Source organism: Halictus rubicundus, unplaced genomic scaffold (genome assembly GCF_050948215.1).
Source record: "Halictus rubicundus isolate RS-2024b unplaced genomic scaffold, iyHalRubi1_principal scaffold0038, whole genome shotgun sequence".
Lineage (NCBI taxonomy): Eukaryota > Metazoa > Arthropoda > Insecta > Hymenoptera > Halictidae > Halictus > Halictus rubicundus.
This window is the reverse complement of record NW_027488579.1, coordinates 650,290-666,419: the sequence shown is the minus strand read 5'-3', so window position 1 is coordinate 666,419 and position 16,130 is coordinate 650,290.

Genomic DNA, 16,130 nt, shown 5'->3' with positions numbered 1-16,130 from the left:
AGGATAGGATAGAGGATTGGATAGGATAGAGGATGCGATAGGATAGAGGATAGGATAGGATTGAGGATAGGATAGGACAGAGGATAAGATAGGATACAGGATACGATATTATAGAGGATAGGATAGGATAGAGGATAGGATAGGATAAAGGATAGGATAGGATAGTGGATATGATAGGATAGAGGATAGGGTAGGATAGAGGATAGGATACGATAGAGGATAGGATATGATAGAGGATAGGATAGAGGATAGGATAGGAAAGAGGACCGGATAGGATACAGGATACGATATTATAGAGGATACGATATTATAGAGGATATGATAGGATATAGGATAGCATAGGATAGAGGATAGGGTAGGATAGAGGATTGGATAGGATAGAGGATTGGATAGGATAGAGGATGCGATAGGATAGAGGATAGGATAGGATTGAGGATGGGATAGGACAGAGGATAAGATAGGATACAGGATACGATATTATAGAGGATAAGATAGGATACAGGATACGATATTATAGAGGATAGGAAGGGATAGAGGATTGGATAGGATAGAGGATGGTATAGGATACAGGATACGATATTATAGAGGATAGGATAGGATAGAGGATAGGATAGGACAGAGGATAGGATAGGATAGAGGATAGGATAGGATAGAAGATCGGATAGGATAGAGGATAGGATAGTATAGAGGATAGGATAGGATACAGGATAGTATGGGATAGAGGATAGGATAGGATAGAGGATAGGATAGAGGATAGGATAGGATAGAGGATACGATATTATAGAGGATAGGATAGGATAGAGGATAGGATAGGACAGAGGATAGGATAGGATAGAGGATAGGATAGGATACTGGATACGATATTATAGAGGATAGGATAGGATAGAGGATAGATAGGATAAAGGATATGATAGGATAGTGGATATGATAGGATAGCGGATAGGGTAGGATAGAGGATAGGATACGATAGAGGATAGGATATGATAGAGGATAGGATAGAAGATAGGATAGGAAAGAGGACAGGATAGGATACAGGATACGATATTATAGAGGATACGATATTATAGAGGATATGATAGGATATACGATTGGATAGGATAGAGGATAGGGTAGGATAGAGGATTGGATAGGATAGAGGATAGGATGGGATAGACGATAGGATAGGATAGAGGATAGGATAGGATAGAGGATAGGATAGGATAAAGGATAGGGTAGGATAGACGATATTATAGGAAAGAGGATAGGATATGATAGAGGATACGATATTATAGAGGATAGGATAGGATAGAGGATAACATAGGTGATTGGATAGGATAGAGGATAGGATAGGATGGAGGATAGGATAGAAAAGAGGACAGGATAGGATACAGGATACGATATTATAGAGGATACGATATTATAGAGGATACGATAGTATAGAGGATAGGATAGGATAGAGGATAGGATAGGATAGAGGATAGGATAGGATAGAGGATAGGATAGGATAGAGGATAGGATAGGATAGAGGATAGGATAGGATAGAGGATAGGATAGGATAGAGGATAGGATAGGATAGAGGATTGGATAGGATAGAGGATGCGATAGGATAGAGGATAGGATAGGATTGAGGATAGGATAGGACAGAGGATAAGATAGGATACAGGATACGATATTATAGAGGATAGGATAGGATAGAGGATAGGATAGGATAAAGGATAGGATAGGATAGTGGATATGATAGGATAGAGGATAGGGTAGGATAGAGGATAGGATACGATAGAGGATAGGATATGATAGAGGATAGGATAGAGGATAGGATAGGAAAGAGGACAGGATAGGATACAGGATACGATATTATAGAGGATACGATATTATAGAGGATATGATAGGATATAGGATAGGATAGGATAGAGGATAGGGTAGGATAGAGGATTGGATAGGATAGAGGATAGGATGGGATAGAGGATAGGATAGGATAGAGGATAGGATAGGATAGAGGATATGATAGGATATAGTATAGGATAGGAAAGAGGACAGGATAGGATACAGGATACGATATTATAGAGGATACGATATTATAGAGGATAGGATAGGATAGAGGATAGGATAGAATATAGGATAGGATAGGATAGAGGATAGGATAGGATAGAGGATAGGATAGGATAGAGGATAGGATAGGATAGAGGATTGGATAGGATAGAGGATGTGATAGGATAGAGGATAGGATAGGATAGAGGATAGGATAGGATAGATGATATTATAGGAAAGAGGATAGGATATGATAGAGGATACGATATTATAGAGGATACGATAGTATAGAGGATTGGATAGGATAGAGGATAGGATAGTATAGAGGATAGGATAGGATAGAGGATATGATAGGATAGAGGATAGGATAGGATAGAGGATAGGATAGGACAGAGGATAGGATAGGATAGAGGATAGGATAGGATAGAGGATAGGATAGGATAGAGGATAGGATAGGATAGAGGATAGGATAGGATAGAGGATTGGATAGGATAGAGGATGCGATAGGATAGAGGATAGGATAGGATTGAGGATAGGATAGGACAGAGGATAAGATAGGATACAGGATACGATATTATAGAGGATAGGATAGGATAGAGGATAGGATAGGATAAAGGATAGGATAGGATAGTGGATATGATAGGATAGAGGATAGGGTAGGATAGAGGATAGGATACGATAGAGGATAGGATATGATAGAGGATAGGATAGAGGATAGGATAGGAAAGAGGACAGGATAGGATACAGGATACGATATTATAGAGGATACGATATTATAGAGGATATGATAGGATATAGGATAGGATAGGATAGAGGATAGGGTAGGATAGAGGATTGGATAGGATAGAGGATAGGATGGGATAGAGGATAGGATAGGATAGAGGATAGGATAGGATAGAGGATATGATAGGATATAGTATAGGATAGGAAAGAGGACAGGATAGGATACAGGATACGATATTATAGAGGATACGATATTATAGAGGATAGGATAGGATAGAGGATAGGATAGAATATAGGATAGGATAGGATAGAGGATAGGATAGGATAGAGGATAGGATAGGATAGAGGATAGGATAGGATAGAGGATTGGATAGGATAGAGGATGTGATAGGATAGAGGATAGGATAGGATAGAGGATAGGATAGGATAGATGATATTATAGGAAAGAGGATAGGATATGATAGAGGATACGATATTATAGAGGATACGATAGTATAGAGGATTGGATAGGATAGAGGATAGGATAGTATAGAGGATAGGATAGGATAGAGGATATGATAGGATAGAGGATAGGATAGGATAGAGGATAGGATAGGACAGAGGATAGGATAGGATAGAGGATAGGATAGGATAGAGAATAGGATAGGATAGAGGATGGGGTAGGATACAGGATAGGATAGGATAGAGCATAGGATATGATAGAGGATAGGATAGGATACAGGATAGGATAGGATAGAGGATAGGATAGAGGATAGGATAGGAAAGAGGACAGGATAGGATACAGGATACGATATTATAGAGGATACGATATTATAGAGGATACATTAGTATAGAGGATAGGATAGGATAGAGGATAGGATAGGATAGAGGATAGGATAGGATAGAGGATAGGATAGGATAGAGAATAGGATAGGATAGAGGATAGGATAGGATAGAGGATAGGATAGGATAGAGGATAGGATAGGATAGAGGATAGGATAGGATAGAAGATAGGATAGGATAGAGGATACGATAGTATAGAGGATATGATTGGATTGAGGATAGGATATGATAGAGGATAGGATAGGATACAGGATAGGATAGGATAGAGGATAGGATAGGAAAGAGGACAGGATAGGATACAGGATACGATATTATAGAGGATATGATAGGATATAGGATAGGATAGGATAGAGGATAGGGTAGGATAGAGGATTGGATAGGATAGAGGATAGGATGGGATAGAGGATAGGATAGGATAGAGGATAGGATAGGATAGAGGATATGATAGGATATAGTATAGGATAGGAAAGAGGACAGGATAGGATACAGGATACGATATTATAGAGGATACGATATTATAGAGGATAGGATAGGATAGAGGATAGGATAGGATATAGGATAGGATAGGATAGAGGATAGGATAGGATAGAGGATAGGATAGGATAGAGGATTGGATAGGATAGAGGATGTGATAGGATAGAGGATAGGATAGGATAGAGGATAGGATAGGATAGATGATATTATAGGAAAGAGGATAGGATATGATAGAGGATACGATATTATAGAGGATACGATAGTATAGAGGATTGGATAGGATAGAGGATAGGATAGGATAGAGGATAGGATAGGATAGAGGATATGATAGGATAGAGGATAGGATAGGATAGAGGATAGGATAGGATAGAGGATAGGATAGGATAGAGGATAGGATAGGATAGAGAATAGGATAGGATAGAGGATAGGATAGGATAGAGGATAGGATAGGATAGAGGATAGGATAGGATAAAGGATAGGATAGGATAGAGGATAGGATAGGATAGAGGATAGGATAGGATAGAGGATAGGATAGGATAGAGGATAGGATAGGATAGAAGATAGGATATGATAGAGGATACGATAGGATAGAGGATATGATTGGATTGAGGATAGGATATGATAGAGGATAGGATAGGATACAGGATCTGATAGGATAGAGGATAGGATAGGAAAGAGGACAGGATAGGATACAGGATACGATATTATAGAGGATACGATATTATAGAGGATACGATAGTATAGACGATAGCATAGGATAGAGGATAGGATAGGATAGAGGATTGGATAGGATAGAGGATAGAATGGGATAGACGATAGGATAGGATAGAGGATAGGATAGGATAGAGGATAGGATAGGATAGAGGATAAGATAGGATACAGGATACGATACTATAGAGGATAGGATATTATAGAGGATAGGATAGGATAAAGGATAGGGTAAGATAGACGATATTATAGGAAAGAGGATAGGATATGATAGAGGATACGATATTATAGAGGATAGGATAGGATAGAGGATAACATAGGTGATTGGATAGGATAGAGGACAGGATAGGATGGAGGATAGGATAGAAAAGAGGACAGGATAGGATACAGGATACGATATTATAGAGGATACGATATTATAGAGGATACGATAGTATAGAGGATAGGATAGGATAGAGGATAGGATAGGATAGAGGATAGGATAGGATAGAGGATAGGATAGGATAGAGGATAGGATAGGATAGAGGATAGGATAGGATAGAGGATAGGATAGGATAGAGGATTGGATAGGATAGAGGATGCGATAGGATAGAGGATAGGATAGGATTGAGGATAGGATAGGACAGAGGATAAGATAGGATACAGGATACGATATTATAGAGGATAGGATAGGATAGAGGATAGGATAGGATAAAGGATAGGATAGGATAGTGGATATGATAGGATAGAGGATAGGGTAGGATAGACGATAGGATACGATAGAGGATAGGATATGATAGAGGATAGGATAGAGGATAGGATAGGAAAGAGGACAGGATAGGATACAGGATACGATATTATAGAGGATACGATATTATAGAGGATATGATAGGATATAGGATAGGATAGGATAGAGGATAGGGTAGGATAGAGGATTGGATAGGATAGAGGATAGGATGGGATAGAGGATAGGATAGGATAGAGGATAGGATAGGATAGAGGATATGATAGGATATAGTATAGGATAGGAAAGAGGACAGGATAGGATACAGGATACGATATTATAGAGGATACGATATTATAGAGGATAGGATAGGATAGAGGATAGGATAGAATATAGGATAGGATAGGATAGAGGATAGGATAGGATAGAGGATAGGATAGGATAGAGGATTGGATAGGATAGAGGATGTGATAGGATAGAGGATAGGATAGGATAGAGGATAGGATAGGATAGATGATATTATAGGAAAGAGGATAGGATATGATAGAGGATACGATATTATAGAGGATACGATAGTATAGAGGATTGGATAGGATAGAGGATAGGACAGTATAGAGGATAGGATAGGATAGAGGATATGATAGGATAGAGGATAGGATAGGATAGAGGATAGGATAGGATAGAGGATAGGATAGGATAGAGGATAGGATAGGATAGAGAATAGGATAGGATGGAGGATGGGGTAGGATAGAGGATAGGATAGGATAGAGCATAGGATATGATAGAGGATAGGATAGGATACAGGATAGGATAGGATAGAGGATAGGATAGAGGATAGGATAGGAAAGAGGACAGGATAGGATACAGGATACGATATTATAGAGGATACGATATTATAGAGGATACGATAGTATAGAGGATAGGATAGGATAGAGGATAGGATAGGATAGAGGATAGGATAGGATAGAGGATAGGATAGGATAGAGAATAGGATAGGATAGAGGATAGGATAGGATAGAGGATAGGATAGGATAGAGGATAGGATAGGATAGAGGATAGGATAGGATAGAAGATAGGATAGGATAGAGGATACGATAGTATAGAGGATATGATTGGATTGAGGATAGGATATGATAGAGGATAGGATAGGATACAGGATAGGATAGGATAGAGGATAGGATAGGAAAGAGGACAGGATAGGATACAGGATACGATATTATAGAGGATATGATAGGATATATGATAGGATAGGATAGAGGATAGGGTAGGATAGAGGATTGGATAGGATAGAGGATAGGATGGGATAGAGGATAGGATAGTATAGAGGATAGGATAGGATAGAGGATATGATAGGATATAGTATAGGATAGGAAAGAGGACAGGATAGGATACAGGATACGATATTATAGAGGAATCGATATTATAGAGGGTAGGATAGGATAGAGGATAGGATAGGATATAGGATAGGATAGGATAGAGGATAGGATAGGATAGAGGATAGGATAGGATAGAGGATTGGATAGGATAGAGGATGTGATAGGATAGAGGATAGGATAGGATAGAGGATAGGATAGGATAGATGATATTATAGGAAAGAGGATAGGATATGATAGAGGATACGATATTATAGAGGATACGATAGTATAGAGGATTGGATAGGATACAGGATACGATATTATAGAGGATAGGATAGGATAGAGGATATGATAGGATAGAGAATAGGATAGGATAGAGGATAGGATAGGATAGAGGATAGGATAGGATAGAGGATACGATAGGATAGAGGATAGGATTGGATTGAGGATAGGATAGGAAAGAGGACAGGATAGGATACAGGATACGATATTTTAGAGGATACGATATTAGAGAGGATACGATATTATAGAGGATACGATATTATAAAGTATAGGATAGGATAGAGGATAGGATAGGATAGAGGATAGGATAGGATAGAGGAAAAGATAGGATAGAGGATAGGATAGGATAGAGGATAGGATAGGATAGAGGATAGGATAGGATAGAGGATAGGATAGGATAGAGGATAGGATAGGATAGAGGATAGGATAGGATAGAGGATAGGATAGAGGATAGGATAGAGGATAGGATAGAGGATAGGATAGAGTATTGGATTTCCCCAAGGCAAAAAATTTGTCGAACCCCCCCCCCCCCTTTTCGAGATAACAACACGGACAAGTGGAAGGAGCTGATTCTCGAAATAACTTTCAACGAGGCAAGTTACGCATTCAACGAGGGCTTTACAAACATATAAGAATAAGTGGGGGTCAACTATCCAAAAACCCCCACTTCCCTCTTGCGAAATCCAGAAATTAGCAGAATTTTAGCATTTCTTAGCGTTTTTTCGTCACTTTCAGACGATTTTAGATAATTCGAAGCGATTTTAGAATTTTTCCCGTCGATCGCACGAGATTTTTTCAAAAATTCTTACAATTTTGCGAATTTCGACAAATTTTCGTAGCTAGTAGGTAGAGAGAATATCGTAGCCGCTAAGTAGATTTCTGCGGACCACGGCGATTCTGTGCGAATTTTAGATAAGATAGGTTAGGTTAATAGAAAAAATTAGAATTACAACTGTTTGTGTTGGTTTTTTGGTTTTTGGTTAATAAGGTTTAGCTAGTAAATTTTTAGAGTTTAGGTGTTAGATTTGTAATCTTAGTGTTAATCTCGAGTTTAGTTACTTTAAGTGTTAGTATATATAAAATAGATTAAGTTTAAGCGAATCGATTAGATTAAATTAAATTAAGTACATGCGCGAACAGCGATAATAGATTTTTAACGATTTTGTAGAAATTGAAAAGTTAAATAGAGGCAAATACCTTTAAAAAAAAAAAAGGATAGAGTATTGGATAGGATAGAGGATATTATACGATAGAGGATAGGATAGGATAGCGGATAGGATAGGATGGAGTATACGATAGAATTGAGGATAGGATAGGGTTGAGGATAGGATAGGATCGAGGATAGGAGAAGATAGAGGCTAGGATAGGATTGAGGATACGATAGGACAGAGGATAAGATAGGATACAGGATACGATATTATAGAGGATAGGATAGGATAGAGGATAGGATAGGATAAAGGATAGGATAGGATAGTGGATATGATAGGATAGGGAATAGGGTAGGATAGAGGATAGGATAGGATAGAGGATAGGATACGATAGAGGATAGGATTGTTGATAGGATAGAGTATTGGATAGGATAGAGGATATTATAGGATAGAGGATAGGATAGGATTGATGATAGGATAGGAAAGAGGACAGGATAGGATACAGGATACGATATTATAGAGGATAGGATAGGATAAAGGATAGGATAGGATAGAGGATAGAATAGGATAGAGTATAGGATAGGATAGAGGATAGGATAGGATAGAGGATAGGATAGGATAGAGGATAGGATAGGATAGAGGATGGGATAGGATGGAGGATAGGATAGGATAGAGGATAGGATAGGATAGAGGATAGGATAAGATAGAGGATTGAATAGGATAGAGGATAGGATAGGATAGAGGATAGGATAGGATAGAGCATAGGATAGGATATAGGATAGGATAGGATAGAGGATAGGATAGGATAGAGGATAGGATAGGATAGAGGATTGGATAGGATAGAGGATAGGATAGGATAGAGGATAGGATAGGATAGAGGATATGATAGGATAGAGGATAGGATAGGATAGAGGATAGGATAGGATAGACGATATTATAGGAAAGAGGATAGGATATGATAGAGGATACGATATTATAGAGGATAGGATAGGATAGAGGATAGGATAGGATAGAGGATAGCATAGGATAGAGGATAGGATAGGATAGAGGATAGGATAGGATAGAGGATAGGATAGGATAGAGGATAGGATACGATAGAGGATAGGATAGTTGTTAGGATAGAGTATTGGATAGGATAGAGGATATTATAGGATAGATGATAGGATAGGATAGCGGATAGGATAGGATGGAGTATACGATAGAATTGAGGATAGGATAAAGTTGAGGATGGGATAGGATCGAGGATAGGAGAAGATAGTGGATAGGATAGGATAGAGGATACGATACGATAGAGGATAGGATAGAGAATAGGATAGGATAGAGGATAGTGGATTGTATCGGATGCAGGATAGGAGACGGTAGAGGATCGGATAGGATAGAGGACAGGAAAGGATAGAGGATATTATAGGATAGAGGATAGAATAGGATGGAGGATAGGATAGGATGGAGGATAGGATAGGATAGAGGATAGGATAGGATAGAGGATTGGATTGGATAGAGGATAGGATAGGATAGAGGATATGATAGGATAGAGGATAGGATAGGATAGAGGATAGGATAGGATAGATGATATTATAGGAAAGAGGATAGGATATGATAGAGGATAACATAGGGGATTGGATAGGATAGAGGATAGGATAGGATTGATGATAGGATAGGAAAGAGGACAGGATAGGGTACAGCATACGATATTATAGAGGATAGGATAGGATAAAGGATAGGATAGGATAGAAGATAGAATAGGATAGAGTATAGTATAGGATAGAGGATAGGATAGGATAGAGGATAGGATAGGATAGAGGATAGGATAGGATAGAGGATAGGATAGGATAGAGGATGGGATAGGATGGAGGATAGGATAGGATAGAGGATAGGATAGGATAGAGGATAGGATAGGATAGAGGATAGGATAGGATAGAGGATAGGATACGATAGAGGATAGGATAGAGGATAGGATAGAGTATTGGATAGGATAGAGGATATTATAGGATAGAGGATAGGATAGGATAGCGGATAGGATAGGATGGAGTATACGATAGAATTGAGGATAGGATAGGATCGAGGATAGGAGAAGATAGAGGATAGGATAGGATAGAGGATGCGATACGATAGAGGATAGTATAGGATAGAGGATAGGATAGGATATAGGATAGGATAGGGTAGAGGATAGGATAGGATAGAGGATAGGATAGGATAGAGGATTGAATAGGATAGAGGATAGGATAGGATAGAGGATAGGATAGGATAGAGGATACGATATTATAGAGGATACGATATTATAGAGGATATGATAGGATAGAGGATAGGATAGGATAGAGGATAGGATAGGATAGGATACAGGATAGGATAGGATAGAGGATAGGATAGGACAGAGGATTGGATAGGATCGAGGATGCGATAGGATAGAGGATAGGATACTACAGAGGATAGGATAGGATACAGGATACGAAATTATAGAGGATACGATATTATAGAGGATAGGATAGGATAGAGGATAGGATAGGATAGAGGATAAGATAGGATAGAGGATAGGATAGGAAAGAGGACAGGATAGGATACAGGATACGATATTATAGAGGATAGGATAGGACAGAGGATAGGATAGGATAAAGGGTAGGATAGGATAGAAGATCGGATAGGATAGAGGATAGGATAGTATAGAGGATAGGATAGGATACAGGATAGGATAGGATAGAGGATAGGATAGGATAGAGGATAGGACAGAGGATAGGATAGGATAGAGGATAGGATATTATAGAGGATAGGATAGGATAGAGGATAACATAGGGGATTGGATAGCATAGAGGATAGGAGACGATAGAGGATAGGATAGGATAGAGGATCGGATAGGATAGAGGATAGGATAGGATAGAGGATAGGATAGGATTGATGATAGGATAGGAAAGAGGACAGGATAGGATACAGGATACGATATTATAGAGGATACGATATTATAGAGGATACGATAGGATAGAGGATAGGAAAGGATAGAGGATATTATAGGATAGAGGATAGAATAGGATGGAGGATAGGATAGGATGGAGGATAGGATAGGATAGAGGATAGGATAGGATAGAGGATTGGATTGGATAGAGGATAGGATAGGCTAGAGGATATGATAGGATAGAGTATAGGATAGGATTGATGATAGGATAGGAAAGAGGACAGGATAGGATAGAGGATAGGATAGGATAGAGGATAGGATAGGATGGAGGATAGGATAGGATAGAGGATAGGATAGGATAGAGGATATGATAGGATAGAGGATAGGATAGGATAGAGGATAGGATAGGATAGATGATATTATAGGAAAGAGGATAGGATATGATAGAGGATAACATAGGGGATTGGATAGGATAGAGGATACGATAGGATTGATGATAGGATAGGAAAGAGGACAGGATAGGATACAGGATACTATATTATAGAGGATAGGATAGGATAAAGGATAGGATAGGATAGAGGATAGAATAGGATAGAGTATAGGATAGGATAGAGGATAGGATAGGATAGAGGATAGGATAGGATAGAGGATAGGATAGGATAGAGGATGGGATAGGATGGAGGATAGGTTAGGATAGAGGATAGGATAGGATAGAGGATAGGATAAGATAGAGGATTGAATAGGATAGAGGATAGGATAGGATAGAGGATAGGATAGGATAGAGCATAGGATAGGATATAGGATAGGATAGGATAGAGGATAGGATAGGATAGAGGATAGGATAGGATAGAGGATTGGATAGGATAGAGGATAGTATAGGATAGAGGATAGGATAGGATAGAGGATATGATAGGATAGAGGATAGGATAGGATAGAGGATAGGATAGGATAGACGATATTATAGGAAAGAGGATAGGATATGATAGAGGATACGATATTATAGAGGATAGGATAGGATAGAGGATAGGATAGGATGGAGGATAGGATAGGATAGAGGATAGGATAGGATAGAGGATATGATAGGATAGAGGATAGGATAGGATAGAGGATAGGATAGGATAGATGATATTATAGGAAAGAGGATAGGATATGATAGAGGATAACATAGGGGATTGGATAGGATAGAGGATAGGATAGGATAGAGGATGGGATAGGATGGAGGATAGGATAGGATAGAGGATAGGATAGGATAGAGGATAGGATAGGATAGAGGATAGGATAGGATAGAGGATAGGATACGATAGAGGATAGGATAGAGGATAGGATAGAGTATTGGATAGGATAGAGGATATTATAGGATAGAGTATAGGATAGGATAGCGGATAGGATAGGATTGAGTATACGATAGAATTGAGGATAGGATAGGGTTGAGGATAGGATAGGATCGAGGATAGGAGAAGATAGAGGATAGGATAGGATAGAGGATGCGATACGATAGAGGATAGTATAGGATAGAGGATAGGATAGGATATAGGATAGGATAGGATAGAGGATACGATATTATAGAGGATACGATATTATAGAGGATATGATAGGATAGAGGATAGGATAGGATAGAGGATAGGATAGGATACAGGATAGGATAGGATAGAGGATAGGATAGGATAAAGGATAGGATAGGATAGAGGATAGGATAGGATAGAGTATAGGATAGGATAGAGAATAGGATAGGATAGAGGATAGGATAGGATAGATGATAGGATAGGATATAGGATAGGATAGGATAGAGGATGGGATAGGATGGAGCATAGGATAGGATAGAGGATAGGATAGGATAGAGGATAGGATAGGATAGGATAGAGGATGGGATAGGATGGAGCATAGGATAGGATAGAGGATAGGATAGGATAGAGGATAGGATAGGATAGAGGATAGGATACGATAGAGGATAGGATAGAGGATAGGATAGAGTATTGGATAGGATAGAGGATATTATAGGATAGAGGATAGGATAGGATAGCGGATAGGATAGGAAAGAGGACAGGATAGGATACAGGATACGATATTATAGAGGATAGGATAGGACAGAGGATAGGATAGGATAAAGGGTAGGATAGGATAGAAGATCGGATAGGATAGAGGATAGGATAGTATAGAGGATAGGATAGGATACAGGATAGGATAGGATAGACGATAGGATAGGATAGAGGATAGGATAGGATAGAGGATAAGATAGGATAGAGGATAGGATAGGAAAGAGGACAGGATAGGATACAGGATACGATATTATAGAGGATAGGATAGGACAGAGGATAGGATAGGATAAAGGGTAGGATAGGATAGAAGATCGGATAGGATAGAGGATAGGATAGTATAGAGGATAGGATAGGATACAGGATAGGATAGGATAGAGGATAGGATAGGATAGAGGATAGGATAGAGGATAGGATAGGATAGAGGATAGGATATTATAGAGGATAGGATAGGATAGAGGATAACATAGGGGATTGGATAGCATAGAGGATAGGAGACGATAGAGGATAGGATAGGATAGAGGATCGGATAGGATAGAGGATAGGATAGGATAGAGGATAGGATAGGATTGATGATAGGATAGGAAAGAGGACAGGATAGGATACAGGATACGATATTATAGAGGATACGATATTATAGAGGATACGATAGGATAGAGGATAGGAAAGGATAGAGGATATTATAGGATAGAGGATAGAATAGGATGGAGGATAGGATAGGATGGAGGATAGGATAGGATAGAGGATAGGATAGGATAGAGGATTGGATTGGATAGAGGATAGGATAGGCTAGAGGATATGATAGGATAGAGTATAGGATAGGATTGATGATAGGATAGGAAAGGGGACAGGATAGGATAGAGGATAGGATAGGATAGAGGATAGGATAGGATGGAGGATAGGATAGGATAGAGGATAGGATAGGATAGAGGATATGATAGGATAGAGGATAGGATAGGATAGAGGATAGGATAGGATAGATGATATTATAGGAAAGAGGATAGGATATGATAGAGGATAACATAGGGGATTGGCTAGGATAGAGGATAGGATAGGATTGATGATAGGATAGGAAAGAGGACAGGATAGGATACAGGATACTATATTATAGAGGATAGGATAGGATAAAGGATAGGATAGGATAGAGGATAGAATAGGATAGAGTATAGGATAGGATAGAGGATAGGATAGGATAGAGGATAGGATAGGATATAGGATAGGATAGGATAGAGGATAGGATAGGATAGAAGATAGGATAGGATAGAGGATTGGATAGGATAGAGGATAGGATAGGATAGAGGATAGGATAGGATAGAGGATATGATAGGATAGAGGATAGGATAGGATAGAGGATAGGATAGGATAGACGATATTATAGGAAAGAGGATAGGATATGATAGAGGATACGATATTATAGAGGATAGGATAGGATAGAGGATAGGATAGGATGGAGGATAGGATAGGATAGAGGATAGGATAGGATAGAGGATATGATAGGATAGAGGATAGGATAGGATAGAGGATAGGATAGGATAGATGATATTATAGGAAAGAGGATAGGATATGATAGAGGATAACATAGGGGATTGGATAGGATAGAGGATAGGATAGGATAGAGGATGGGATAGGATGGAGGATAGGATAGGATAGAGGATAGGATAGGATAGAGGATAGGATAGGATAGAGGATAGGATAGGATAGAGGATAGGATACGATAGAGGATAGGATAGAGGATAGGATAGAGTATTGGATAGGATAGAGGATATTATAGGATAGAGTATAGGATAGGATAGCGGATAGGATAGGATTGAGTATACGATAGAATTGAGGATAGGATAGGGTTGAGGATAGGATAGGATCGAGGATAGGAGAAGATAGAGGATAGGATAGGATAGAGGATGCGATACGATAGAGGATAGTATAGGATAGAGGATAGGATAGGATATAGGATAGGATAGGATAGAGGATACGATATTATAGAGGATACGATATTATAGAGGATATGATAGGATAGAGGATAGGATAGGATAGAGGATAGGATAGGATACAGGATAGGATAGGATAGAGGATAGGATAGGATAAAGGATAGGATAGGATAGAGGATAGGATAGGATAGAGTATAGGATAGGATAGAGGATAGGATAGGATAGAGGATAGGATAGGATAGATGATAGGATAGGATATAGGATAGGATAGGATAGAGGATGGGATAGGATGGAGCATAGGATAGGATAGAGGATAGGATAGGATAGAGGATAGGATAGGATAGGATAGAGGATGGGATAGGATGGAGCATAGGATAGGATAGAGGATAGGATAGGATAGAGGATAGGATAGGATAGAGGATAGGATACGATAGAGGATAGGATAGAGGATAGGATAGAGTATTGGATAGGATAGAGGATATTATAGGATAGAGGATAGGATAGGATAGCGGATAGGATAGGAAAGAGGACAGGATAGGATACAGGATACGATATTATAGAGGATAGGATAGGACAGAGGATAGGATAGGATAAAGGGTAGGATAGGATAGAAGATCGGATAGGATAGAGGATAGGATAGTATAGAGGATAGGATAGGATACAGGATAGGATAGGATAGAGGATAGGATAGGATAGAGGATAGGATAGGATAGAGGATAAGATAGGATAGAGGATAGGATAGGAAAGAGGACAGGATAGGATACAGGATACGATATTATAGAGGATAGGATAGGACAGAGGATAGGATAGGATAAAGGGTAGGATAGGATAGAAGATCGGATAGGATAGAGGATAGGATAGTATAGAGGATAGGATAGGATACAGGATAGGATAGGATAGAGGATAGGATAGGATAGAGGATAGGATAGAGGATAGGATAGGATAGAGGATAGGATATTATAGAGGATAGGATAGGATAGAGGATAACATAGGGGATTGGATAGCATAGAGGATAGGAGACGATAGAGGATAGGATAGGATAGAGGATCGGATAGGATAGAGGATA